This window comes from Sander vitreus, unplaced genomic scaffold (assembly GCF_031162955.1).
Source record: "Sander vitreus isolate 19-12246 unplaced genomic scaffold, sanVit1 ctg368_0, whole genome shotgun sequence".
Classification (NCBI taxonomy): domain Eukaryota; kingdom Metazoa; phylum Chordata; class Actinopteri; order Perciformes; family Percidae; genus Sander; species Sander vitreus.
In genome coordinates this window covers 1-26,528 of record NW_027595500.1, presented here as the reverse complement: position 1 = coordinate 26,528, position 26,528 = coordinate 1, and the positions used below count along the sequence as shown (strand labels likewise).

The 26,528-nt window shown below is 42.5% G+C and overlaps 2 non-coding genes and 3 pseudogenes across 2 annotated transcripts; all 5 read right to left on the bottom strand.

Annotated features, from left to right (window-relative positions):
* Nucleotides 1-7,757: 7,757 nt before the first annotated feature.
* LOC144513881 (uncharacterized) lies at nt 7,758-20,300 on the bottom strand (annotated as a pseudogene).
* On the bottom strand, nt 16,701-16,817 carry LOC144513883 (U5 spliceosomal RNA). The gene has a single exon (XR_013501191.1). It is a non-coding gene; the product is annotated as a U5 spliceosomal RNA (small nuclear RNA).
* Nucleotides 17,235-17,446, bottom strand: LOC144513886 (U2 spliceosomal RNA; annotated as a pseudogene).
* A 235-nt stretch (nt 20,301-20,535) lies between the features above and the next one.
* On the bottom strand, nt 20,536-20,746 carry LOC144513885 (U2 spliceosomal RNA; annotated as a pseudogene).
* A 336-nt stretch (nt 20,747-21,082) lies between these two features.
* LOC144513884 (U2 spliceosomal RNA) lies at nt 21,083-21,272 on the bottom strand. Its single transcript, XR_013501192.1, has one exon. It is a non-coding gene; the product is annotated as a U2 spliceosomal RNA (small nuclear RNA).
* Between the last annotated feature and the right edge of the window lie 5,256 nt (nt 21,273-26,528).

Sequence of the window (26,528 nt, the reverse complement as noted above, 5' to 3'; positions counted from 1 at the left end):
TTCAATGACTTTAAAAACAAGGACGAAATCAAAACAGCACTCCGCAATGTCCCACTTGGTCACGCAACAGTGACAAGACGGGTCGAATCACTGTCGGAGGACGTGGATCGACAACTGGTAAAGGACATGTCACTTTGTAAATATTTTTCACTGCAATTGATGAATCCCTGGAAATAATGGACACAGCTCAGCTCGTTGTATTTGTCAGAATGGCTTTCCCGGATTCTACAACAAAGGAGGATTTTCTCATATTTACATTGAGTTCAAAAAATGATGTCTGTGAAAATGATATCCTGGACACAGGGACCCACCTGGACACAGGACAGCCCTTTTCCTGGAGGGAGAGGCTCACCAGTCAGTGCTGCCACAGACACGACGCCAGATGCCTGCAGCAGCACAGCCTGCTCCTCCTGTTTCTGGCGCCGAGAGAACCTGGAAGACAATCATATTCTGCTTTTTAGACTCTTGAGCTTTCATCAAAAGATAAATGACAGTACAGATTACAACACATCAACACAGCTTTATGTTAAACTCTTACCACTGGGACAGGGTCCTCTGGTTCAGCTCAAAGAGCTGGATGTCTGTCTGAGGCATCAACCTCAGGCTGGCCAGCACTGCTGCTCTGATGGCCACGTAGTCTGAGAGGACCAGGGCACACCTAGACCTCTTGACCTCCACAGACCGTGTGTCTGATGGGTGGAGCCAGCAGAGCTGGCTGCAAATGGCCTCCACCAGGCGACTGGCGCTGGGCCAGTTTGCAGGGCCCGAGTTCGGTCCGAGAAGACAGCTGAAAGAGTCAGTGAGAGCACAGAGTGGGTTATTATACAGCATGTTTTTTATTAGAGAAATGATATAATAATATTTGCAAAGAGTCTCACCGTTGGAGACTCTCCTTTCCAGGGCAGGAGGTGTTTTTCCCCTTCGTTGCCTTGAACCGCCCCTTAGGCTGCCTCTCCCGGTATCTGGGGGGGTAGACGACTCTCCTCTTGTCGTGCTCCGGCAGGCGATGCCAGAGCACAATGAGCCTGTCTACCCTCTTGTCAGAGAGCCCCAGATGGCTCCATGCTTCCAGCAGGGCCTGGTCCAGCCTCAGGACATGCTGGTATCCTGGCTGACCATCAGGCCCCTCCATCTCCTCCTGACAAGAAACACAAGAAAGGGAAATCGCTGTAAGTAAAAAGAGCGCTGGGAAACATTTAGTACTTTAGTTTTTCTGAAATAAAATGATTTTATAATTCTGTTATGATCATTGTTATTATTATTATTATTAATACCGTCATCATCTGATAGAGCATCCAGCAACGGGATGTCCAGGGTGTTGCGCCCGGCTGGTCCGCCGAAGGTGTCGAGAAGCTCCTGGATGAGGAGTGTTGACTCCTCGGCTCCACATGTCCGTCGCCAACAGTGGAGCCTCCACTCCTCCCTGGAGATCCTCTTGATGACCTCAGCGTCAGTCAGGCCAACCATCCCGTGCTGCCCCCCTCCAGCTGTGACCGCTTAGCCTCAGTGAGACGGCGGGCATCTCCCAAGTCCACCTCGAAGATGCAGTGAGACAGCTGCCTCATACAGCTCGTGGGTCTCTGTGGTGACACCTGATGCAAGCGGCGCATCAGGTGCCAGATGTCTAGTCTCACCACGAGCTGTCCCCACTCCTGTGACAGAAGAAACATAATGTGGTTTCATTTTTATAAACACACACACACATATATATATATATATACAGTCAGGTCCATAAATATTGGGACATTGACACAATTCTAATCTTTTTGGCTCTATACACCACCACAATGGAGTTGAAATGAAACGAACAAGATGTGCTTTAACTGCAGACTTTCAGCTTTAATTTGAGGGTATTTACATCCAAATCAGGTGAACGGTGTAGGAATTACAACAGTTTGTATATGTGCCTCCCACTTTCTAAGGGACCAAAAAGTAATGGGACAATTGGCTGCTCAGCTGTTCCATGGCCAGGTGTGTGTTATTCCCTCATTATCCCATTTACAAGGAGCAGATAAAGGTCCAGAGATCATTTCAAGTGTGCTATTTGCATTTGGAATCTTTTGCTGTCAACTCTCAATATGAGATCCAAAGAGCTGTCACTATCAGTGAAGCAAGCCATCATTAGGCTGAAAAAATCTAAACAAACCCATCAGAGAGATAGCAAAAACATTAGGTGTGGCCAAATCAACTGTTTGGAACATTCTTAAAAAGAAAGAACGCACCGGTGAGCTCAGCAACACCAAAAGACCCGGAAGACCACGGAAAACAACTGTGGTGGATGACCGAAGAATACTTTCCCTGGTGAAGAAAAACACCCTTCACAACAGTTGGCCAGATCAAGAACACTCTCCAGGAGGTAGGTGTATGTGTGTCAAAGTCAACAATCAAGAGAAGACTTCACCAGAGTGAATACAGAGGGTTCACTACAAGATGTAAACCATTGGTGAGCCTCAAAAAACAGGAAGGCCAGATTAGAGTTTGCCAAACAACATCTGAAAAAGCCTTCACATTTCTGGAACAACATCCTATGGACAGATGAGACAAAGATCAACTTGTACCAGAGTGATGGGAAGAGAAGAGTATGGAGAAGGAAAGGAACCGCTCATGATCCAAAGCATACCACCTCATCAGTGAAGTATGGTGGTGGTAGTGTCATGGCGTGGGCATGTATGGCTGCCAATGGAACTGGTTCTCTTGTATTTATTGATGATGTGACTGCTGACAAAAGCAGCAGGATGAATTCTGAAGTGTTTCGGGGCAATATTATCTGCTCATATTCAGCCAAATGCTTCAGAACTCATTGGACGGCGCTTCACAGTGCAGATGGACAATGACCCGAAGCATACTGCGAAAGCAACCAGAGAGTTTTTTAAGGGAAAGAAGTGGAATGTTATGCAATGGCCAAGTCAATCACCTGACCTGAATCCGATTGAGCATGCATTTCACTTGCTGAAGACAAAACTGAAGGGAAAATGCCCCAAGAACAAGCAGGAACTGAAGACAGCTGCAGTAGAGGCCTGGCAGAGCATCACCAGGGATGAAACCCAGCGTCTGGTGATGTCTATGCGTTCCAGACTTCAGGCTGTAATTGAATGCAAAGGATTTGCAACCAAGTATTAAAAAGTGAAAGTTTGATTTATGATTGTTAATCTGTCCCATTACTTTTGGTCCCTTAAAAAGTGGGAGGCACATATACAAACTGTTTTAATTCCTACACCGTTCACCTGATTTGGATGTAAATACCCTCAAATTAAAGTTGAAAGTCTGCAGTTAAAGCACATCTTGTTCGTTTCATTTCAACTCCATTGTGGTGGTGTATAGAGCCAAAAAGATTAGAATTGTGTTGATGTCCCAATATTTATGGACCTGACTGTATATATATATATATATATATATATATATATATATATATATATATATATAGCTTCGACACGCTCGTCTCGCCTGCAGCAATTCAATTCAATTTCAATTCAATTTTATTTATAGTGTCAAATCATAACAGGAATTATCTCAGGACACTTTACAGATAGAGTCGGTCTAGACCACACTCTATAATTTACAAGGACCCAACAATTCCAGTGATTCCCCCAAGAGCATGCATGAATGCGTAAGTGCGACAGTGGCAAGGAAAAACTTCAGCAGTCACGATCCACGTAGATCAGATGCGGGGGTTGTACCTCGGTGAGTCGGTACCGCCTCATCAACCTGGCTGCCATGGGGGGACAGGCCCTCGGTGCCCTCGGAGCAGGTGAGGACACTGATGAGGACCGTGCTCGTTACCCACGTTGGTAACCCAGGCGGCCGTGTCTGTAGCGGTACCTGCAAGCTTTTTTGTCACCTTAAGGAGAGAGATTCTTCATGTTATTCCAAGTCCATGAACACACAGCGGTGTTGTAAAGCATATCTATTAAAATATTAAACTGTCACAAACTTCACTTGCCTTCTTAGTGGAATCCATCTTCAGGATGGATCCGAAGGTGGGACGTGATCCTGGCCTTGTACTCCTCCAGCCGCATCAGGATGTCATGGCTGTACACGGTTAACAGCCAGACGGCAGAGGGGAGAGGGGGGCATCTGGGGGTGGTGGTGGGAACTGCCCCCTCACTGAGCACAAGGCCAGGAACTGCTCGCATACGGCGAGGTACGCGATAGCTCTCTGCATCCAGGCATCTGAGCGCGCCTCCCGCAGGGTGTTGCACAACCGAGAAGCACTGTTGCCCAGAGTGCGAGACCTCAGCTGTGCGACCACCCTAAGGTCACAGGACAGCCTGCAGAAACAAAACAAACATTATATATAACAAAACATATATACATCATACAATATGTTAAACACAAACTGATATTTCTTACTTGTATGTAAGTACAGCTGGGAATTGGAAGCTGTAGGTAGGGATGGCTGACGCGAAACTGATGTTCCGAAGCTTTGTCGAGATCCCGAGCGCAGATGTTTCGAAACAGTGATCCGAGCGGGATTCAAAACACCCATGTCACGTGACTATGGCTAAATGAAGCTTCGAAGTGTTTCGACAGGTGGCATGGTCCGCCGAATCAGCGTTTGATTGACAGGGTCAGGAACAGACCACACAATTTGTAATGTGTAAGATTTAACGCAACAACCAATGAAAAAAAAGCATAGAGCAGCGAACAGCCACTTCCCTAAACTTTGTCGCATTCAGAGACCCAAATGGGGGCTCTGAGTCTGTCAGAAGGTCTGAGATCTACCGTATCAGCAGAGCAATCACGTATGGCACAGCAGACTATGGTGCAGGTAGATTATTTTCTGAAATATAGTGACTATTATAACTTTATTTTTTCTCAAAATATCACGAATCCTCCAAATCTCAGAGAACACAGATGAGATATATTTTGAATGTGCACAAAGTTTTGAACATGAGCAGAAATCTTGCTCAAACTTAACAATATTACAGTCCAGGGGTTTATTAATACATTAAAATGAATTAATGTATCATTGAGGTGAATGACACATTTAAGGAGGTTACTTCCTCAACAAAAGATGCAAAAGAGGGAGGAGTAAATGCTAGGCTACATGTGTGACTCAGATATAATTAGAAAAGTCGATCTACCAGAGAATACATAGATGAAAGCAATACAGAATGCCTGACAGCCTTATTGAAATATATTCCATTATGTTTTTATATTTGGATTATAATCTATGTTTCCCTTTACATAAAGATATTTCCAGCATATTGATTCAGAAAAAGGTAGAAATAGGTGCATACAAATTCACCAGAATGCAGGAAATGAAGTGTTTAATGCTCAAAATTATTTGGGGGAGGACCCCCAAACCCCCCACATTATTAGTTACCATGCGGGAATGGAATAAATACTTTGTATATGGTTGAATTGTCAGTGCCATGTGTCAAATCTTTTCTTCTGCAAGTCTGAGCAATTATTAATAACAAAAACACTAATAAGAATAATAAACACCCCCCATATCCACGATCCATCCAACCCGCCCCTCTTTAACCCCCTGACGGGGGTAGAATGTCACTCTTGCCTGTCTTCAAAACTTGAGAGCCCTGAGAAAGGTTTCCAAATAATAAACCAGTAGGCTACTTTTAATAGCTGTGCACTATTTGAAGCTGTATTTGTCTGAAAGTATGTTTTATTTTCTCTTTTAAAAGGCAGACAGAGGGAATTGGATGAGGCTCTTCTAAACATGGTGGTGAAGGATCTGCAGCCCTTCACCATTGTGGAGGATGAGGGTTTCAGGGCCTTTGTGAACAAGCTTGATCCAAGCTATGTCCTCCCATCCCGGAAGGTGCTTAAAACAATGGTCAGCGAAAGGTACAACAAAACCAAGGAGAAGACAATGGAGGACCTACAAAAGGCCGAATTTGTTAGCCTTACGGCTGACATGTGGTCCTCCATTAATATGGACGGATATCTTGGTGTAACTTGCCATTACATAACAGCAGAGGCAAAAATGGCAACTGGTGTACTGGGTGTAAGGAGGTTTTACCAAACCCACACAGCCCAGCATCTCATGGAGGCTAAAGCCTTGCTAATGGCTGAGTGGGGAATAACCTCCAAAGTTCAGTGCATGGTGACTGACAATGCATCCAACATGATCCTAAGCGCCCAGCTACTCCACCTTCACCATGTCCCATGTTTTGCTCTTAATTTAAATTTGATTGTGAAAAAGGCCCTAGATCAAACCCCCAGTCATCAATGAAATACGCCACAAAGCCAGAAAGATAGTGGGGTTGTTCAGATCCAGCTGCAAAGCAAAGGACAAGCTTGTGGAGATGCAGGGCTTGATGGCCAGACCAACTCTGAAACTGATACAGGAGGTTGAGACGAGATGGAACAGCACATTCGACATGCTACAACGCTTGTATGAGCAATGTCAGCCAGTGGGTGCTGCACTTTCCAATTTAAACAGTGATACTGCTCCCCTGACAAGTCTTGAGTATGACATTATTCAACAATCATTGTCACTACTGCAACCATTCAAACTAGCAACAACAGAGATGTCAAAGGAACAGAGAGTGTCTGCTTCAAAGCTTATACCACTGTACAGGATGTTGCAGCACAAGCTTGCACAGAAAAAAAGGACATGCAACGCAGGAATCAACTGTACAATTAGGTAGGCCACAATGACCATACTACCCATGTAATTGGCCATAACTGTCATAATGTTGTCATTATTATAATTAATATGGTTTTCTCCTGTTTTGGCTCATAGGCTCACATCTGCAAGACGGTCTGCACTCCAGATGTAGAGGGTATGAGACTTTTAGAGCCTTGACAATGGCTACACTGCTGGACCCAAGGTTAAAAAAATGTGGCATTTGGAAATCCTGCCAAAGCCCAGGATGCTGAAAAGCACATCACACTGGAGTGTGCTTTCGCTGATGCGTTCAAACACAACTCCTGGTGAGCAGTTTCAGTCTGTTATGTTATGTAATCTGATTCATGTAATTTATACTTCATATATGCCGTCAGTTTAGGATTTGTTACTAATTGCTATTTTCATTTTCATTCAGAGCCACAAATGTCAACATCAGGCCCATCATCATCATCATCAACATCAACACCAGTAGAAACACAGGACAGTTTATGGGAACTTTTTGATTATCGTATCCGTGAAACCCAGATGATACACAATGCTACAGCTGATGCCACAGTGGAAGTGAAAAAAATACATCAACGATGCGTTTTGCCCAGAACTCATGATCCCCTAACTTACTGGAAAGAGAGAGCAGTAATCTTTCCTCATTTGTATGTCCTTGCTAAAAAAATATCTTTGCACGCCAGCAACAAGTGTCCCTTGTGAAAGGATTTTTTTCAAAGGCTGGAGAAATTATCTGTAAAAAAAAGAAGTAGGCTAAGTCCTTCCACAGCAGAGAAATTAATATTTTTGAATAAAAATCTATAAAAAAAGTGAGACATTGTGGCTTGATTTCTTTTACTAATATTCATTTTTCATGACCAAAATAACATTATGCACAGTGAGGAGCCTACAGGTTACAAGCTTCACAAAAATACAATAATAAGGTTGTCAAGGTTGTTTCAGATCAACACCTGCAAGTGACCACTAGGTGTCATCGTCGAGACGGGTATCGGATTGTTTTCGAAGCCTCGACCCAATATGGCACATTTGCTTCAACTGTTTAATTGTTTCACGAAGCCTCGATCTGCCCACCACTAGCTGTAGGTGGGGGGACAGCTGCCTAATGATGCCCTCTGACCACCCTCCAACCTTCTTCTTACACCGACAGCACTCTAGGTACTCAGTGGCCATGAGATACAAGCCGTCGATGTCCAGGACCCTCCGGATAGTCCTGTGCAGCCCAGCCTTTGTCATGGTAACGGTGCACGAAGGCTGGGGGGCATGTCAGCTGCAGCTGCCAGATCCTGTGTGGCATCCACAGGAACAGCCGACACGCAAAGAAGGGGTCGGGGGACGCATGAGGCTGGGTGTAGATCGGCCGGGTCAGGGAGGGTACCACCATACGTTCAGCTCCTTGATGAGCCTTGCTGTTCCTGGTAAACAGCACCCGGCCGTCAGGACGCAGGCAGCAGCTGGAGAGATAACACAAACACACAGGACACTTTAATATCTAAAGGAAAACACTGTATGTGTGAGGGCAGCAGAGAGGCCTGATATGTATGTTTTGACAGACATGTATATGTAATATGTTTTTACCTCAGCACTGCCAGTAGGAGGCGGAGGAGGGAGGAAAGCTGGCTCTGTCAACTCCTGCACTCCAGGTGACGGGGCACTGGCAGCTCCAGGATGTGGCGGTGGGGGACTGGCAGCTCCAGGGACGTGGCACGGGACTGGCAGCTCTACGACGTGGCGCAGGAGCTGGTGTCTCTGCCGTCCTCTCCATGGCTGCTGGAGGTTGCAGGGGCTCGTCCCTGGTCCGGTGTGGCCTCCAGCAGCTCCTCATCTGTTGGCTCATCCATGGCAGACACCAGCCCCCTTCTGTGCTGCTGCAGAGGGGGAGGAGGTGGATGCTGCAGGAGCAAGAGAGGGGCCTGTACGTCTGAGGCTTTAAGAGAAATAAAATGTTTCAGTAACACGAAAGAATGAGATTGTTGTGTCAATCTTAAGATGTATAGACAGTACATTGCATATACTACATATTCATTGCAAAAACAAATTCAGGCCCACATTTAGCCAAGCTGCACACAAAAATGACTACTACTACTACTACTAAAGGTGAGAAAGCGGGGATGAGACAAACTGATGATAACAGATTACAAAGGTTGAGTGAGTGATGCAGACAGCAGACAGATTGCACAGGTCTCTAAAGGATGAAGAAGAAAAATGTTACTCTACACATACTATGATTAGGGATGTTATGATTGATTGGCCAGCATGTCGTTTAGTGATTTCAATGACGTGATTTGTTCAGCATGTTAGTTAGTGATTTTGAGCTTCTATGTATGTCCTATTTACCCACCGAACTGTCGTTATTCAACTATGACAAGGTAAAATCGGTTTTGCATTCTATCACCCCTTTAACACAAACCTACCTGTCGTTTCATCTCCTCCTCTGATTATGGAAACAGTTATAAGCAAAATAAACAACAACGGTTAACAATGAATTCAAGCTTCATTGTCATAAACAATTTGCCAAATTGTAAAATATTACTTGACTGTTTATTTACACTTCTCCAAGTCAACTGCTGCCTTGACCAGCTCTTCATCGGAGGGCTCCTCGGTGGAAGTGGAGGGAAGAGCTGGTCTGAAGGGCCGGAAGGAAGAGGCTGTGATCACACAGAGAACAGAACTTTAGAAAGTGATCACAGGGAATACAATAGTATAAACATTTAACTTTGTATTTTGGACTTGCCTGGAAATGCAGGCTTAGGCACAATTTTGCCTGCATTTCCACCACAGACAGAGAACGCTGCCCAGAGACAAAGGCCGCAAGCGCAGAACCAAGAGGTCTATAAAAAAAACACACGACAATATTTATAATGAGACAACAATACAAACACATCCAGGTACATCAAACAGACAGCTTTTCAGTGAAACACTTACTGTGAGGCACTCCTGGCTCTCTGGCTTGCGGCCGAGACAGAGGCTTGGCTGCTGCTGCTGCTGCTGCTGCTGGTGATGGTGCTGGTGCTCCTGGATGTAGCAGCCGTTGTGGTGGATGCAGCAGCAGCCCTGGCTCTCTGTCTGTCCCTGTTCCGGACATATTGGACGGCGTTCTCCATCTGCGTGCCAGGAGCTGGCGCCTTCCTCCGGAGTTAGTTGATAAATCTGTACAAATCAGACAATTTGTCACATAAATTCTTCACACCGGTGCTCAGTACAGCAGCTACATTTATAATGGAATTAATAATGTTTTAACAACTTACCGGATCTTTTTGGAGTCCTCAGACTCGTACAGGCTCTGCAGGGTCTCAAATTTAAAGTCCCCGAAGCCAACAAGTGCTTGTCCCTCCTGCCCGGGCTGGAGGGACTTCACCCGCGCCTCCTCGAACACCCAGTGGAACCTGACTGCCCCCCGCAAAGTCAGGGTACACTGAGGAGTAGCGGATGAAGGCGTCCTGTAAATTCACCAAGGGAGGTTAAAATTGTCATCAGATCATCCCTCTTTTAATTGCTTTGTATGAGTCAGACTGAAGTACTCCACCTTGTTGGCCATCAGCGGGGACTGAGACCCTGTCCTCTCTCGCTCCTTCTGGTGGGAGGCCACCAGGTTGACGCTGTAGCCCACGTCATTCTCCAGCAGCCAGTGGAAGGTCTTGCCCTGGTATTTACCAAACTGGACCTTCCACCGGCTCAGGATGAGTGTGGCGTTTGCGGTGTCGCCACCCTCGGAGTTGACGTGGGCCCAGGCCTCCGCATCCACCTCCTCTGGCTTCTTGGCCCTGTAGGGGGCCTGGCTGCCAGGCGGCCGGGCCCGGGTGGAAGGGGAAGCAGAAGGGTCCCATTAGGGGCGCTGTTGGGTCCCAGCTAGCTAACATCGCTAACTGTACTTAATACTGTACTGTCTGTACCATGAACAACACTGTACGTGACTAACAGCACTCAGATATTCCCCAAAGTGCCGTAAAAAGAGTAATGTCAGACAGAAATATTAGTTTCTACAGTGTTCTGCACTAATATTTAATACAAATATTAAGAACTGTTTACTTACTCAAGTGTCAGGTCCTAAATCTGAATGACGGCTCGCTTAGAAACACTTCAATTCAAATTCAATTTAATTTTAATTCAATTCAAATTTATTTATAGTGTCAAATCATAACAGGAATTATCTCAGGACACTTTACAGATAGAGTAGGTCTAGACCACACTCTATAATTTACAAGGACCCAACAATTCCAGTGATTCCCCAAGAGCATGCATGAATGCGTAAGTGCGACAGTGGCGAGGAAAAAACTCCCTTTTAGGAAGAAACCTTGGACAGACCCAGGCTCTTGGTAGGCGGTGTCTGACGGTCCCGGTTGGGGGGGGTATGATGAACAATGGCAATAATAGTCACAATAAAGATATTGTAATACTTATAATAGTTCATAGTGTCGTAGAGCACAGCAGGGCGTAACAGGGCGTGGAAGGGCGTTGGCCGGACATAGCAAGTTGAAGCCGGGCATTGCAGTGCGTAGCAGGGTGTAATAGGGCACAGCAGGGCATAGGGCAGGACCACGGCGACAGCTGCCACCATGATGTAGGTGCCATCATGATCCAAGATGATAATGCTGGGCGGAAAAAAGAACATAAGGACTCCGGGGAATAAGCTCCCCGGAGCTATGTTAGTAACAAGCATTTCTGTGACACGAATACACACAGATGGAAAGAGAGAGAGAGAGAAGCTCAGTGTGTCCAAGGAGGTACCCGGTAGTCTAGAATTATAACCGCATAACTAAGCTGCAGAGAAGGGGAGATAGGGAGGCTGTGTTCCGTGATTGTGGCTATACACCTTCCCCCACCGGTCCAGGCTAACGTTGCGACTCATTACTCCCTAAGTATATGTAAGCTTTCTATGGGGAGAAGCAGAGATAGGGTGGGGGTGGCCATGACTGTGGCTACACACCCACCCCCCGCCGGTCTCGGCGAACGCTGCAACTCCTCATACCCTAAATATAGTAAGCTTTCTATGAAGAGAAGCCGAGATAGGGAGCCGGTGCATCATGACTGTGGCTACACACCTTCCCCGCCGGTCTTGGCGAACGCTGCAACTCCTCACTCCCTAACTATAAGCTTTATCGAAGAGGAGAGTTTTAAGTTTACTCTTAAAGGTGGTGTCTGCCTCCCGAACCCAGACTGGGAGCTGGTTCCACAGGAGAGGAGCCTGATAGCTAAATGCTCTGGCTCCCATTCTACTTTTAGAGACTCTAGGAACCACAAGTAACTCGGCATTCTGGGAACGCAGTGCTCTAGTGGGACAATAAGGTACTATGAGCTCTTCTAGATATGATGGTGCTTGACCATTTAGAGCTTTGTAGGTCAGGAGAAGGATTTTAAATTCAATCCTGGATTTTACAGGAAGCCAATGCAGAGAAGCCAATACAGGAGAAATATGATCTCTTCTCTTAGTTCTTGTCAGAACACACGCTGCAGCATTCTGGATCAGCTGGAGAGTCCTAAGAGTTTTATTTGAGCATCCTGATAATAGGGAATTACAATAGTCCAGCCTGGAAGTAAGAAATGCATGGACTAGTTTTTCAGCATTGTTTTGAGACAGGATCTTCCTAATTTTGGCAATGTTACGAAGGTGAAAAAAGGCTGTTCTAAAGGTTTGTTTTAAGTGGGTGTTAAAGGATATATCCTGATCAAAAAATAACTCCTAGATTTCTGACAGTAGAGCTGGAGGCCATGGTAATGCCATCTAGAGTAATTATATCTTGGGATAATGATGTTCGGAGGTGTTTAGGGCCCAGCACAATAACTTCAGTTTTGTTTGAGTTTAACATCAGGAAATTGTAGGTCATCCATGATTTGATATCTTTAATGCATACTTGAAGTTTAGCTAACTGACTGGTTTCGTCTGGCTTGATTGATAAGTATAATTGGGTGTCATCCGCATAACAGTGAAAGTTAATTGAGTGTTTCCTAATAATATTGCCTAGAGGAAGCATATACAAGGAGAAAATAATTGGTCCAAGCACTGAGCCTTGAGGAACGCCATGGCTAACTTTAGCGTATTTGGAGGATTTATTGTTGATATTGACAAATTGAGATCGATCAGAGAAATAGGACTTAAACCAGCTTAGTGCGATTCCTTTAATGCCAACTAAATGTTTCAGTCTCTGTAAAAGGATGGTATGGTCAATAGTATCGAATGCAGCACTAAGATCTAATAAGACAAGTATGGAGACAAGTCCTTTGTCAGCAGCAGTTAGAAGGTTGTTAGTAATTTTCACCAGTGCCGTCTCTGTGCTATGATGCTTTCTAAATCCTGACTGAAAGTCCTCAAATAGACTATTCCTATGTAAAAAGTCACATAACTGATTAGCGACTTCTTTCTCAAGGATCTTGGAGAGAAAGGGAAGGTTAGATATAGGTCTATAGTTGGCTAAGACCTCAGGATCGAGGGTGGGTTTTTTTCAGAAGAGGTTTTATCACAGCTACTTTAAATGACTGCGGTATATAACCTGTTAATAAAGACATATTGATCATATCTAGTAATGAATTGTTAACCACAGATAACGCTTCTTTAAGTAGCCTCATTGGGATGGGGACAGGTAGATGGCTTTGCTGAAGAGACCTTTAGCATTAATTGTTGAAGGTCTATAGGAAAAAAAGCAGTCTAAGTATATGTCAAGTCCTGTCGTTCTTTTTATCACTCCTGCATTCAAAGGTGAACCGTTAGACGTTAGGGCAAAAGGTGATGAATTCCATCCCTAATTGTTATAATTTTATCATTAAAGAAACTCATGAAGTCGTCACTACTCAGTGCTAGGGGGAATAGATGGCTCAGTAGAGCTGTGGCTGTCAGTCAGCCTGGCAACAGTGCTGAAAAGAAACCTTGGGTTGTTCTGATTTTCTTCTATCAATGATGAGTAATAGTCTGATCTGGCATTTCTGAGGGCCTTCCTATATGTTTTCAAACTATCTTGCCAATCTAAACGAGATTCTTCCAATTTAGAGGAACGCCATTTACTTTCAAGTTTTCGTGAGATTTGTTTTTAATTTGCCAGTTTGGGAGTTATACCAAGGTGCTAGTTTCCTTTGCTTCATCATCTTCTTTTTGAGGGGAGCAACAGAGTCTAAAGTCGTCCCGTAGGCAGGCCGTAGCACCGTCTACAAAATTATCAATTTGGGAGGGACTAAAGTTAACATAAAGGTCCTCTGTTATATTAAAGCACAACATTGAGTTAAATGCTGTTGGAATATTTTCCTTAAATTTATTTATAGCACTGTCAGATAGGCATCTAGTGTAGAAGGTTTTATTTAATTTCGTATAGTCGGGTAGTAAGAAATCGAAAGTTATTAAAAAATGGTCTGATAATAAGGAATTCAGTGGAAATACTATTAAATCTTCAATTTTGATGCCATATGCCAGCACAAGGTCGAGTGTGTGGTTAAAACAGTGCGTGGCCTTATGCACACTCTGACTGAAACCAATTGAATCTAGTAGTGAGTTGAAGGCAGTACTAAGGCTATTGCTGTCAGCGTCCCACATGAATATTAAAATCACCTACAATAATTATTTTATCTGATTTTAGGACTACATAAGACAAAAAACTCTGAGAATTCAGATAAAAATTCAGAATACGGGCCTGGCGTCTGCAAACAACAACAAATATAATTGGCTGTAATGTTTTCCATATCGGATGTTGAAGATTAAGAACAAGACTTTCAAACGAGTTATAATTAAATTTAGGTTTAGGATTAATTAACAGGTTTGAGTCAAATATGGCTGCAACTTCCCTCCTCGGCCTGAGCCTCGAGGAATTTGAGTATTAATATGACTGGGAGGAGTGGCTTCATTTAGACTAACATATTCTTCATGGCCCAGCCATGTTTCAGTAAGACAGAATAGATCAATTTGATTATCTGATATCAAATCGCTTTACCAATATTGCTTTAGAAGACAGAGATCTAATATTTAATAGTCCACATTTGATTCTCCTATTCTGTTCTATCGTTGCAGTGGTTGTTTTAATTCCAATTAGGTTGTTAAGTATAGCACCTCGTTGGTTTACGCTTTGATTTTACCGATTTCAGTCGGGGACAGACACCGTAGTTATGGGATTATGAATGGGTGGCTGCCCAAAGGAAGCACAGAGGAGAGGGTAGCGCTGTACCTGTGATGATGATGATGAGAGCTTATGGGAGAGTGAGACTGGGAAGTGCGCTTATGGTAGTGTTTACGGGTGCAAACAGTCAATCAAAGGTCTTGGTCTGCACTGCGTGCCGCAGATTCTCACATAGCATCCGGCCGCAAACCACTTTAGTCCAGGATGGCCTGATGGTCGGTGTCGAGCAAGAAGATGGATGTGGGCAGGCGGATGGGTCGCAGCGCAGTATCCTGGAAAGCCGCCGAGAGAGTTGTGATTTGAGCATTTGATTTTGAGCAACGTCCCAGATAGGCTGTCAACAAGGCTTTGGTTTTAAGTCCTTTGAGAGCCGACAAACTTCTTCCCTAAGGTCAGAGATTTCTTTGTTTGCATTTTCAAACAAAGAGGAAATCCTGTGGGGAAATGGGGACTCACCAGGTGTGGAGGAAGCCATGCAGGTGGCGTTAGCCTGAAGCTAATGTTTACTACTTGTAGAAAATGTGTGGGCCTCCACGCACAGGTACGTAGATTTGCGTAGATGCTGGCTCTTTCTAGAGACTAAAGGATACCAGGGGGCTAATAAGAACTAAGCAACTAGTACAACATTTTTTCTCGAAATAATACTGTTTTCCTCCCTCTGTCTCTCTCTCTCCAAACTCTCACACTGCGTTACCTTCCGGTTCAAAGAGCAACAATTGTCCCACAGAGAAGAAGCGCACTCGGAGGCGCAAGGATGACACGCAAATTCGTGAAGCGTTACCACATTTTGATCTGCACGTGTTGCCCCGAGCTGTTAAACACATGAATCTCTGCACTAAAGTCCCACTGGCGCTGCCATGCGGGAAAGGTCATATGGGTCGAAGCTTCCGGAGTTCTTTCTGGCTACAACGACGAGTCTGACGTACTAAACAAGCCACTGTAAAGAATCTAGCCAAGGCAGTTGTTGGCTCAACCTAATTCTAGGCTCAGTATACAGCTCAAACCACCGGGCAAACTGATTGTATTGCTTGTGCTACGGCTCGGTCGGCCCTAGGCAGCATGCCCTTCAAACTATCTAACAAAAACGACCCAGAGGGGCTGTCCTGTATTACAAAATTGTTCTCCACCGCATACAACTCTTCGGATAGCAAGTGTCGCACTCTCTCCCTGCTCTTCCCAGCAGTATCTGTCTCATCTGTTCCCCCATCTGTTGTTCTTTACCCTGGAAATTAAACATGTTTCACTCGATACGACCAGGGCTTCAATGTTAAAGATTTACCAGACACCGATTGCTCAGAAACCTTAAGCGTTACCACCGACTTAGGTAACTATACTGCTAGCTCTTTCTCTCATCACAACCTCTCCAGGGCGGACCTCTGGTGGCTTTGTGGTGACAAGAAACTGCAGCCTAGACTACCAGCAAGATGGACAGGTACTTGCGCCCTCACGCAATTAGTTATGCCCTTCCAAATCTTCCCCTCAATAGACAAGGACCGCTTGATGCAACAACTACCACAACATTTTACAAAAGGAGCTCTCTCACCACAGAACAACTCTCCCAGGGGGTTCATTTGACAACCGCGTATACATACACAGCAGTGACATTCCTCGTGGTGTTCCAGATGAATTTAAATCTAGAAATCAAGTTGGTGCCAGTTTCAAATCATTCCTCCTTTGGTAGGTGACCATTAATAAAAACATAGATTGGATCAATTATATCCAACAGTGCTTCGTAAATTACGCAAAAGAAGCCGTTAAGGCGAAAGACTTGTGCGTCATGGTCCAGTACTTTTAATTGGGCATAACAATAGCTGCTACTTAGCACCCCCGCCCAAGCGCTCCATGGTGAAGCACCTAAGGCTGGTTAAAGACAGCTTGTTTGGTTTTCACAATTGGACAAGGTTCAGTCAAACGGAAATGTTCCCTCTGTGTCCTATTTCTTAGCTACTAATGACAACAGAACAGAAGTCTAATTAAAGACAGCTTATTTGCTTTTCGCAAGTACACAAGGCTCAGCCAAACAGCAGAGCCCACCAACAATAGGTTTAAATCATTGGTGTTCCTCTCCACGGAAGTCTTTAGTAAAAGGCGAAAGACTTGTGCATTATGAAGAGAAACCAGAGTAAGTACGGCCCTGTACTCGAGAGCAGCCGTAAACCCTGGTCGTCCCAGTCCAAACAATTGCGGTAAGCCTCACTTGGTGTGCCGCTTTCCAAGGCCACACCGCCAATATTTTCTCTCTGCTGTTTTTCCTGCCAATCAATAGTGCAAATCTCGCTGCACTTTTGTGAGACTTCATCTTGCTGTTTATTTGCTGCTGCGTTTTTCACCCCAGTTGTCGTGTCTTAGAGTATTATAACAGTGTTTTGATACCAGGAGCCCAATGAGGTTTTACAGATCATTCAGTCAAACCGAGCGGTTTTTGCCACAACTCCTGGCCATGAAGTCCGCCAGCCACTGCAACAAATGTCTCTTTTGGTCCAGTATCAAATTGAACGACGGGCAGCTCAGTGTGCATTATTTAGTTTTCCACAAGACAGAAGAAAGGGTGCACCGTTCCCAGCGGCGCATGCAATACCAGGTCTATGCGTGGAGTGAATGGAGCAAGCCCCTTTTTCAACTCCCATTGCTAAAAATCCATTTAATATGTTGTCCCCTCATAGAGAACATATCAGATATTAAACTGATACAAACAGATTTTTTATTTTTTATTTTATTATTATTGACACGTTCAAGACACATTTCATAAAGGTCTTCACACAATTCACAAAATTTCAGTTACCATTTAAGATACAACGCGATAAATAAGTTACTCTGTAAAACTATTTAAAACAGGTGTAGTACAGTAAAAGCAATTGTTTTCAGACGTAATACAGGTAAGAGTTCTTTTCATACGTTTCAGGTAAACATAAAAAGTTGTTATCTTGTGCATGTCAGAGTGTGTTTAGTGTCCATATTAAAAGTCTTAAGAGAGAGGGCATTGGTTTAAATGCTCTCTTCAAATATCAGTTGTGCAGGAGCGCAGCGAGTCCCTAACAAGCTGTACTAATACCGTTTGGGTCTCTCGGGATCCTGTTACGGTGCTTAGAGGAGACCCTCCCCTTGTTGCTCCTTCCCACCTGCCTCACCCGGAGAGTCAGGTCGCCGCTGCTTTGACCTTTTCCTGTGTGGCTCCGGCTCCTTCGTCCGAATGGGCACAGAGGCGATTCTTCTTTGCAGCTGTGTCCTAGGCCTGCCCCTTCCAGCGCTGGCAATTTGGGCCGCTCCTGCAGCCATCCTGATCACAACTGCGGGGGGGATCTGCATGTGCTTTCTTACCAGCAAGTTTCTGGAGGTCCAAATGGCATCTTTGATGGCGGCCAGGGTGAGCCACTGATTTGCAAAGTCACATGCTGGCATCTGTTTCTTTGGGCTGATCCCATACAGCACTAGCTGTGCTGTGAGGACCTCCCTTGCTGGTAAGTACGGGAATTGCAAGGAGCCGACCATTGCCCACTGGTCTACGGCAGCGCTGCACTCCCAGAGCAAATGCCTCACCGACTCAGGCTCGCCACAACTTGGTCGGGGGCAGGTTGAGTGCGCTGACATGCCCCGGGAGTGCATGACGGACCTGACGGGGAGGATCTCATGAGCCACCATCCATGACAGGTCCCGGAGTCTGTTTGGGAGAGCCGAATGGTTCGTGTTGCGCCAAACAGTTGAGGGCTCGCCAAATGCCAGCCCACGCACTGGACTCACTGGTTCCCGCTCCTGCACAACTGAAATGAGAGAGCGATGATTTGTTAAAACATACACATCTTCTTGCTCTGAAAAAGTTTTAAAAAGGTCTGGATAAAAGCGTAGGTTGGCGGCAGGATAAAAGACACAGGTACTTTAAGATCAGAGGGTAAAATCTTCAGTCTTCTGAGATATGACCCCATCCAGAACCGTGCCATAGCTGCTGTCTTAGCATTTCTGGATGGGGGCCGTGGCTGCTGTTATGTGTATAGCTGTAAATCTGCTCCCTAAAAACAATAACAGGTCCGGCACTCCTTTCCCTCCTTTCTCCTTTGGCTTCTTCATCACGCTTCTCTGCAACCGCTCCCACTTGGACCCCCCACAGGAAATAAAAGATGGCTCGCTCCAGGTCTAAAAATCACTTTTCTGGGTGGGATAAAAACAGAGCTGATGAGTAAAAGCAAAGGTAAAATCACTGCCTTGATGATTAAAACCTTTCCTTCTAGTGTCAGTCATCTAAGTCTCCAGTACCCTAATCTCTGCCTAACTTTCCCTACCATGTCTGGCCAATTTGTTTTCCCTCTCCCCTCCCTATCAAATTTGACCCCAAGTATTTTTTGGTCGGTCTGGGTCACAGTCAGGGGGAGTCCCGTCATCTCAGTCGCTGTCCACGGTCCATAAAAATGGGCTAGGGTCTTGCTTCTATTTAGTTTTGACCCAGAAGCCCGCCCAAACCAGTTGGTCAAGTCTAGAGTCCTGTTGACAGATAAAAGGTCAGTGCATAAAATGTTAATATCGTCCATATATAAAATGCACTTTGTTGCAAGTCCCCCGCTCCCTGGCACTCCTACCCCATTGATTTGTGTGTCCCTTCTCAAGATCTGTGCCAGTGGTTCGATGCAAATAACATAAAGGAGGGCAGATAACGGACACCCCTGACGGACACCGCAGTTGATATTGACTGCTTTTGTCAGATTTCCCGTTAACAAGGAATTTGCTGGTAATACCCCGGTACAGCAATCCCACCCAGGCTATAAACCTTCTTGGGAAACCCATTTTTTGCAGTACCTGGAAAAGGTATTGGTGCGAGACCCGATCAAAAGCTTTCTCAAAATCTAAATTTAGGATTATTAGCCGGATGTTTCTGTCTCTCGCATAACAGATGGTGTCTCGGATCAGTACGAGGCTGTCGGTGATCTTCCTCCCTGGTATGGCACAGGCTTGATCCGGGTGGATCAGCCCTTCTAAAAACAAAGACGTGTGTGATGCTAAAAGTTTACTAAAAAGTTTACAATCAAAATTTAAAAGTGTGATGGGTCTCCAATTTCTCAGGTCAGTCTTGTCTTTGTAAAGGAGGGTCACTATCCCTACTCTAAAGCTGTCAGGAAGTTGTTCAAGTTTTTCAAAATCTCTTGATGCATTCATTTAACTCTAGAATGGTAAAATCCTGGGTTAAAAGCACTCTGTCGTCTACCGTTTGCTCAATGAAATTTAAAACTTCCATCATGCTGTCTCGTTGAACCAATTTTTCTCTATATAGTTCTGTATAAAATGTTTTGAATTGTGTCTTTGATTTCCTCTGTTGTTTTAGCAGTGCAGCCATTTTCTTTTTTTAAGCTTAAAATGCCCCCCTCCTTTATTTACTATTTTCTTAAAGAAGTATCTTGTACACTTTTCCCCCTTCCTCTATTTCTTTTATCTTTGCTTCTTAAAATGACACCCTTGCTTTTAATTTCTGCTAAAAGGGACGTCTCTCCTTTAATTTGTTTCATGTCTTCATTTAGATCCATCCCTTGTTGGTTTAGTTTAAAATAGCGCTGGAGTCGTTTTTCTCTGCTGTTTTTCCTGCCAATCAATAGTGCAAATCTCGCTGTCCTTTTGTGAGACTTCATCTTGCTGTTTATTTGCTGCTGCGTTTTTCACCCCAGTTGTCGTGTCTTAGAGTATTATAACAGTGTTTTGATACCAGGAGCCCAATGAGGTTTTACAGATCATTCAGTCAAACCGAGCGGTTTTTGCCACAACTCCTGGCCATGAAGTCCGCCAGCCACTGCGACGCATGTCTCTTTTGGTCCAGTATCAAATTGAACGACGGGCAGCTCAGTGTCCATTGTTATTTGGACAGAAGAAAGGTGCACCATTCCCAGCGGCGATGCAATACCAGGTCTATGCGTGGAGTGAATGGAGCAAGCCCCTTTTTCAACTCCCATTGCTAAAAATCCATTTAATATGTTGTCCCCTCATAGAGAACATATCAGATATTAAACTGATACAAACAGATTTTTTATTTTTTATTTTATTATTATTGACACGTTCAAGACACATTTCATAAAGGTCTTCACACAATTCACAAAATTTCAGTTACCATTTAAGATACAACGCGATAAATAAGTTACTCTGTAAAACTATTTAAAACAGGTGTAGTACAGTAAAAGCAATTGTTTTCAGACGTAATACAGGTAAGAGTTCTTTTCATACGTTTCAGGTAAACAGTGTTTTTGATACCAGGAGCCCAATGAGGTTTTACAGATCATTCAGTCAAACCGAGCGGTTTTTGCCACAACTCCTGGCCATGAAGTCCGCCAGCCACTGCAACAAATGTCTCTTTTGGTCCAGTATCAAATTGAACGACGGGCAGCTCAGTGTGCATTGTTATTTGGTTTTCCACAAGACAGAAGGGTGCACCGTTCCCAGCGGCGATGCAATACCAGGTCTATGCGTGGAGTGAATGGAGCAAGCCCCTTTTTCAACTCCCATTGCTAAAAATCCATTTAATATGTTGCCCCCTGATAGAGAACATATCAGATATTAAACTGATAAGAACAGATACTACACTTGATCTGGTAGCACTTCATAATAACTATCCATAATTCATCATTTATTAAGCATTAGTTAACTATTAGTTAATGGTTTGTTCATTATTACTTATTAATTGTTCATACATAGTTCATCATGAGTAAAGTATTTGTTCACACAGTTATGAATGGTTTGTTCATAGTAAACAAGCCTATTAATGGTTTGTTCATCATTATTAATTTATTGTTCATACATAATTCATCATCAGTAAAGCATTTGTTCACACAGTTATAAATGGTTTGTTCATAGTAAATAAGCCTATCTTGAAAAATATGTTTGTAAGTACATGATTTATATTAACTAATAATGAAAAAATCATTTTCCCATTATAAACCAGTTGCAAACTATTACTAAATGCTTTGTTCATCATTTGTAAAGCATTGTTCCTATGTTAATTATCATAAATAAAGCATTTGTATACACACTCATAAATGGTTTGTTCATAGTAAATAAAGCTCTCAATAATTATGTTTATAAATATAGGTTTGACACTTAATAAGCATTGCAAAAACCATTGGTAAATTAAATAATTTTCCCTTTTATGAACTATCTACAAACTATTAGTAATTTCTTTGTTCATCATTTGTAAATCATAGTTCCTACATTCATTCTAATCAGTAAAGCATTAGTAAATACAGTTAGTAAATGGTTGGTCTATAGTAAGTAAGCTCATGTAAAATGTTTATCAGTTTATTTTTTAATAATTCCTAAATGATGCATTAACCATTTGTAAAGGAAGTCTTCTTACCATTATTAACTAGGTACTCAGGAACGTATAAGGTCGGTTAAAACTAGGAAGTTAATGATTAACGGACTATCTACACCTACATTTGTTCATGTCTTAAATAAAATGTTATGATTTAAAAAAAGGCCTAAACTAATAGCTGGGGTGTTAACACATCTGTTACAAATACTTACCAATAATGTAATCCATGATTAACTCATGAGTTACTGCTGGTTAGTTAAGTATATTGTGTGAGCCCATCTAAAGTGAGTACTTTCTATGCTTTACAAAGCATTTATAAATGAGTTGCAAAGGCTAACAGAACCTGGACACACACATGTATTGTTCTATTTGGACATGCCTTCAGAAATATGCCTATGGATAGTGTGTTAATGCATATTTAACAAGCACTTACCAACACATCAATTCATGATTAACTCATGAGTTACTACTGATTAGTTGACTACATGGTGTGAGCCCATCTAAAGTGAGGACTTGCTATGCTTTACAAAGCATTTATAAATGAGTTGCAAAGGCTAGCAGATACAACAGAAACACAAGAAAAAACAGTATTTGTAAACCTTATTACGATGTAGTAAGAATGTACATTCATGAAATAGCTCATAGTAGTGTTATTTAGTTGATATCAGTGTGAATTTGGACCAGAACCAGAAGAAAACTAGATTGTTAAGAGCCAGAGAATTGAACATCAATAAAGAGACTAGGAAACCAGGATAAAGTTTGAGAAGTGTATTAATATACACAGAAACATGGCATACATACAGATAAGCACAGGTATGAAACATAACAACTAAAATAATAAAGTGTGCACATAACAGAAACCCTTTTCATTACTATGAGCTCAATTGTTTTTTGATGACAAGAGTTCAGAGATTTTCAACGTTGGGGCCCATATGAGTTTGGTTTCTGTTGGTCCTACCACCATGAAGAAGGAATCCAGGGCAATCTGTATAAATTCAGAGTCTCAATCCTGTAGCTCGCCACGCAGCCAACTGAACTGGGAATCTCTAAACCCTGAAGACTCTGGGATCTGAAGAGTCAATGTGATGCAATATCCCTCTCTGGACCAGACCTCCCGTGCGTAGCGCTTCTCAAATCTCCACCTCCTCCACCTGTAGATAAGGCCAAATCAGTTCTTTCAATTACTTTTCAGTAATAAAACCAATTGCTTAGGCTACAATGAAAATAAAATGAGGTGATATTTCAGTTAACCAATATTGAAATATCTAAATCTATATTCAGTTATACAACTGTTCTTAAATTTCTTCTCTTAAGTATCAAAAGTATATAAATCCCTTTTAGGTATCAAAAGTACATTTATATTAATAGGCAACCTTTATACAAAAAATACATTTCTAATTCAAGTTTTATGGAATCTACCTTAGTAACATTAACACTATTCTTAATATAATTGCATAAATGCATGTAAAAATCTCTCAAATTGTATTATTTTCCCATAACTTAAGCTACAGTGTTGTAATCTAGAGGCATTAAGACATGCGTGCTTATTTATCCCTCCCTGCACCGGTAACAGTAGAAAGAATGCACTAAACATTAGCCTCTTTAAAGTTACTTCACCATAAACTCCAGTTAAACAATTAAACTCACAACTTGTACTAACATTCATTCAACAAAATACCCACAGCTAGCAATAGTATTGAAAAGCAACATTACTTTCCATAACCAATAGATAGAATCATTAGCCTTTTCATAGGCAATACACAGTACTCCGCTAGCCTTTTGTGACTAATTACCCTATTAGCATATGAATACAGCACCTTAGCTAACCCGTTAGCTTTGCACTATTTTAATGGAATTCACTGCCTTTAACTCTGTGACGACAGTGGATTCAGACACAGCTCTTTCGTTCTATTCACAACAAGGCATAGCCAGTACTAGATAGTATATAGTATGTAGAATTGATTTAATTCACTAAATGCCGTTCTTTTTCTCTTACCGAGTGAATAACAGCAGCCTTATACGACGTTCCGATGCAGCGCCTAAAGGGACGTGAGGAGACGTAAATTTGGCAATCTAACGTAGCCTAGTTGATAGCTGATTGGTCAGCTCACGGACCCAAGTTCACCCATTGGCTTATTTACAATCCCATTATCTAGTAAGTGTCAAACCTCTATTTATAAACATAATTATTGAGAGCTTTATTTACTATGAGCAAACCATTTATGAGTGTGTGTATACAAATGCTTTATTTCTAAGAATTAACATAGGAGCAATGCTTTATAAATGATGAACAAAGCATTTAGTAATAGTTTGCAACTGGTTTAATGGGAAAATGATTTCATTTATAAATGGTTGTTTCATTATTTGTTAAGTATAAATCATGTACTTACAAACATATTTTTTTAGATAGGCTTATTTATTATGAACAAACCATTTATAACTATGTGAACAAATGCTTTACTGATGATGAATTATGTATGAACAATAAATTAATAATGATTAACAAACCATTAGCTAATAGGCTTATTAACTATGAACAAACCATTCAGAACTGTGTAAACAAATGCTTTACTAATGATAAATTATGTATGAACAATAAATACATAATAATGAACAAACCATTAACTAATAGGTAACTAATGCTTAACAAATGATGAATTATGGATAGTTATTATGAAGTGCTACCAAAAATGTATTTCATTGTGAAGACATATACATGTATTGTAATGGCAAAATTATATTTAAGCATGATTCTTTATATTCTTGTCTTATTTCTGTTTTACTTTGTCTCACAATGCTGAAAGTGAGTTTTTCTTATTCTCACATGTTGAAAGTAAGAGCCACAAAGTCTGGGAATGTAATGTGTACGCTGAACAGATAGGGGCTACAAGGTCACCCTGAACTATCTGTTATTTCTCCCTGGATAGTTGAGACTTCTCACATAGTTGAGATAAACGGGATGTCTAAACTTCGGGGTAGAAAGTGGTACAGAGGGAAAGAGGTGTAGTGGCTCCTGAATGTCTGACTCTGTTTGATTGTAAGAAATGTTGAGTCATGTTTAGAAAGGGGGGTATGTCTTTCTATCTCACTGGAGATGCATATATACTGTATGCTTTTTCTTATTCGTTGAAGAGACCTTTCACACCAGTGCTGCGCGCCTTTTGTGAACCGTGTGCTTCCTTGTAAACTTGCAAGTTTATAATAAAATACAAAAACCTAACTTGGTTTAGTCTACGTTTAGTTCTAGTCTAGTTCTTTTATTTTAGTTTCACAAATCCATTTTCTTCCAAAACCTCTAACACCTGCTGCATCGAAAACTTCCACCACAGTATCTACTGGAATAGAGCAGTGTAAATATTGCATAAGGCCATCCTCAACCTTACAGTAGGCTACTTGTATGACACTCCATCTGACACAATTTCTGTTCAACAATCAATGATTGTTGTTATGCACTGGGCTAATGTTTGCAGGTTTTAACTTGCGGGTAGTTAACGTTACAGTTACTGTGATGTAACTTTGGCTATGTTCACTTCATATTCCACAAATGAACATGCCATAACGGACATGCAATACTAACATTACATTATCACACCAAGTACTCTCAGTCACTAAGCCTGCAAATTCCTAGCTAGCAATTACTAGCGTAAACAAATAGGCGCTAACATGTACAGTAAGCTACTTCAGTTGGCTTACTTAAAAAGTCTATGAGTTACCCTTCATGTGACTTGAGAGCGCAGACACGCCCATTGTGAAAAGCTGCACAACTTTTTAGCAGACTTTACAAGAGGCAACTCGTGGGGTTTGTCGCCATTTAATCCATAATTTGTATTTTTCATCTTCCAGCCAACGTTCATTGAAATGACAACCTCTCGGCATGGTGCAGCAGTGGTTTCATGGGGGGGAGTCACACATGGAAACAGACTGGAAGATCTCCAACATTTTATTTCTCTGTTTAATAAACAAACTATTCAGTCAGATAGGTATTTGTTGTGAAAGAAATACAGTTACAATTTCAAGCATTTTCAAGCATTATCCAAAATGTAAGCACTTTTCAAACCTTGAAAACACAACATCAAAATTCAAGCATTTTCAAGGATTTCAAGCACCCGTATGAACCCTGTATTTATAAAGGGAACATTGCTTACAGGTGTGCATACAAACAGTTTTATAAATCGGAATGTTTTTTGGCGTACGCCATTGTTGGCTTTTGAGCGTACGTACAGTTTTAGTAAGGATCTTACGCACAGTTTTATAAATGAGAACCCAGATCATCACTTTGTTTGTTTTCCAAAGTTACACCTGCAATGTCTTGGTCTGAAGATGTGCCATTGGTTTGCTCACAAACCCAATGGCTGCTTTCGTTGTCGGCAGGATTCGAACTTGCATGGGGAGACCCCAATGGATTTCTAGTCCATCGCCTTAACCACTTGGCCAAAAATGGGGCAAAAGGGACTGCTAGGATGACTCATACATCATCAGATGCAATATTTTTTTTTCAACTTTTTTATTTTTTATTTTTACACAAAAGTGACACAACACAGTGAACAAAGTGAATACA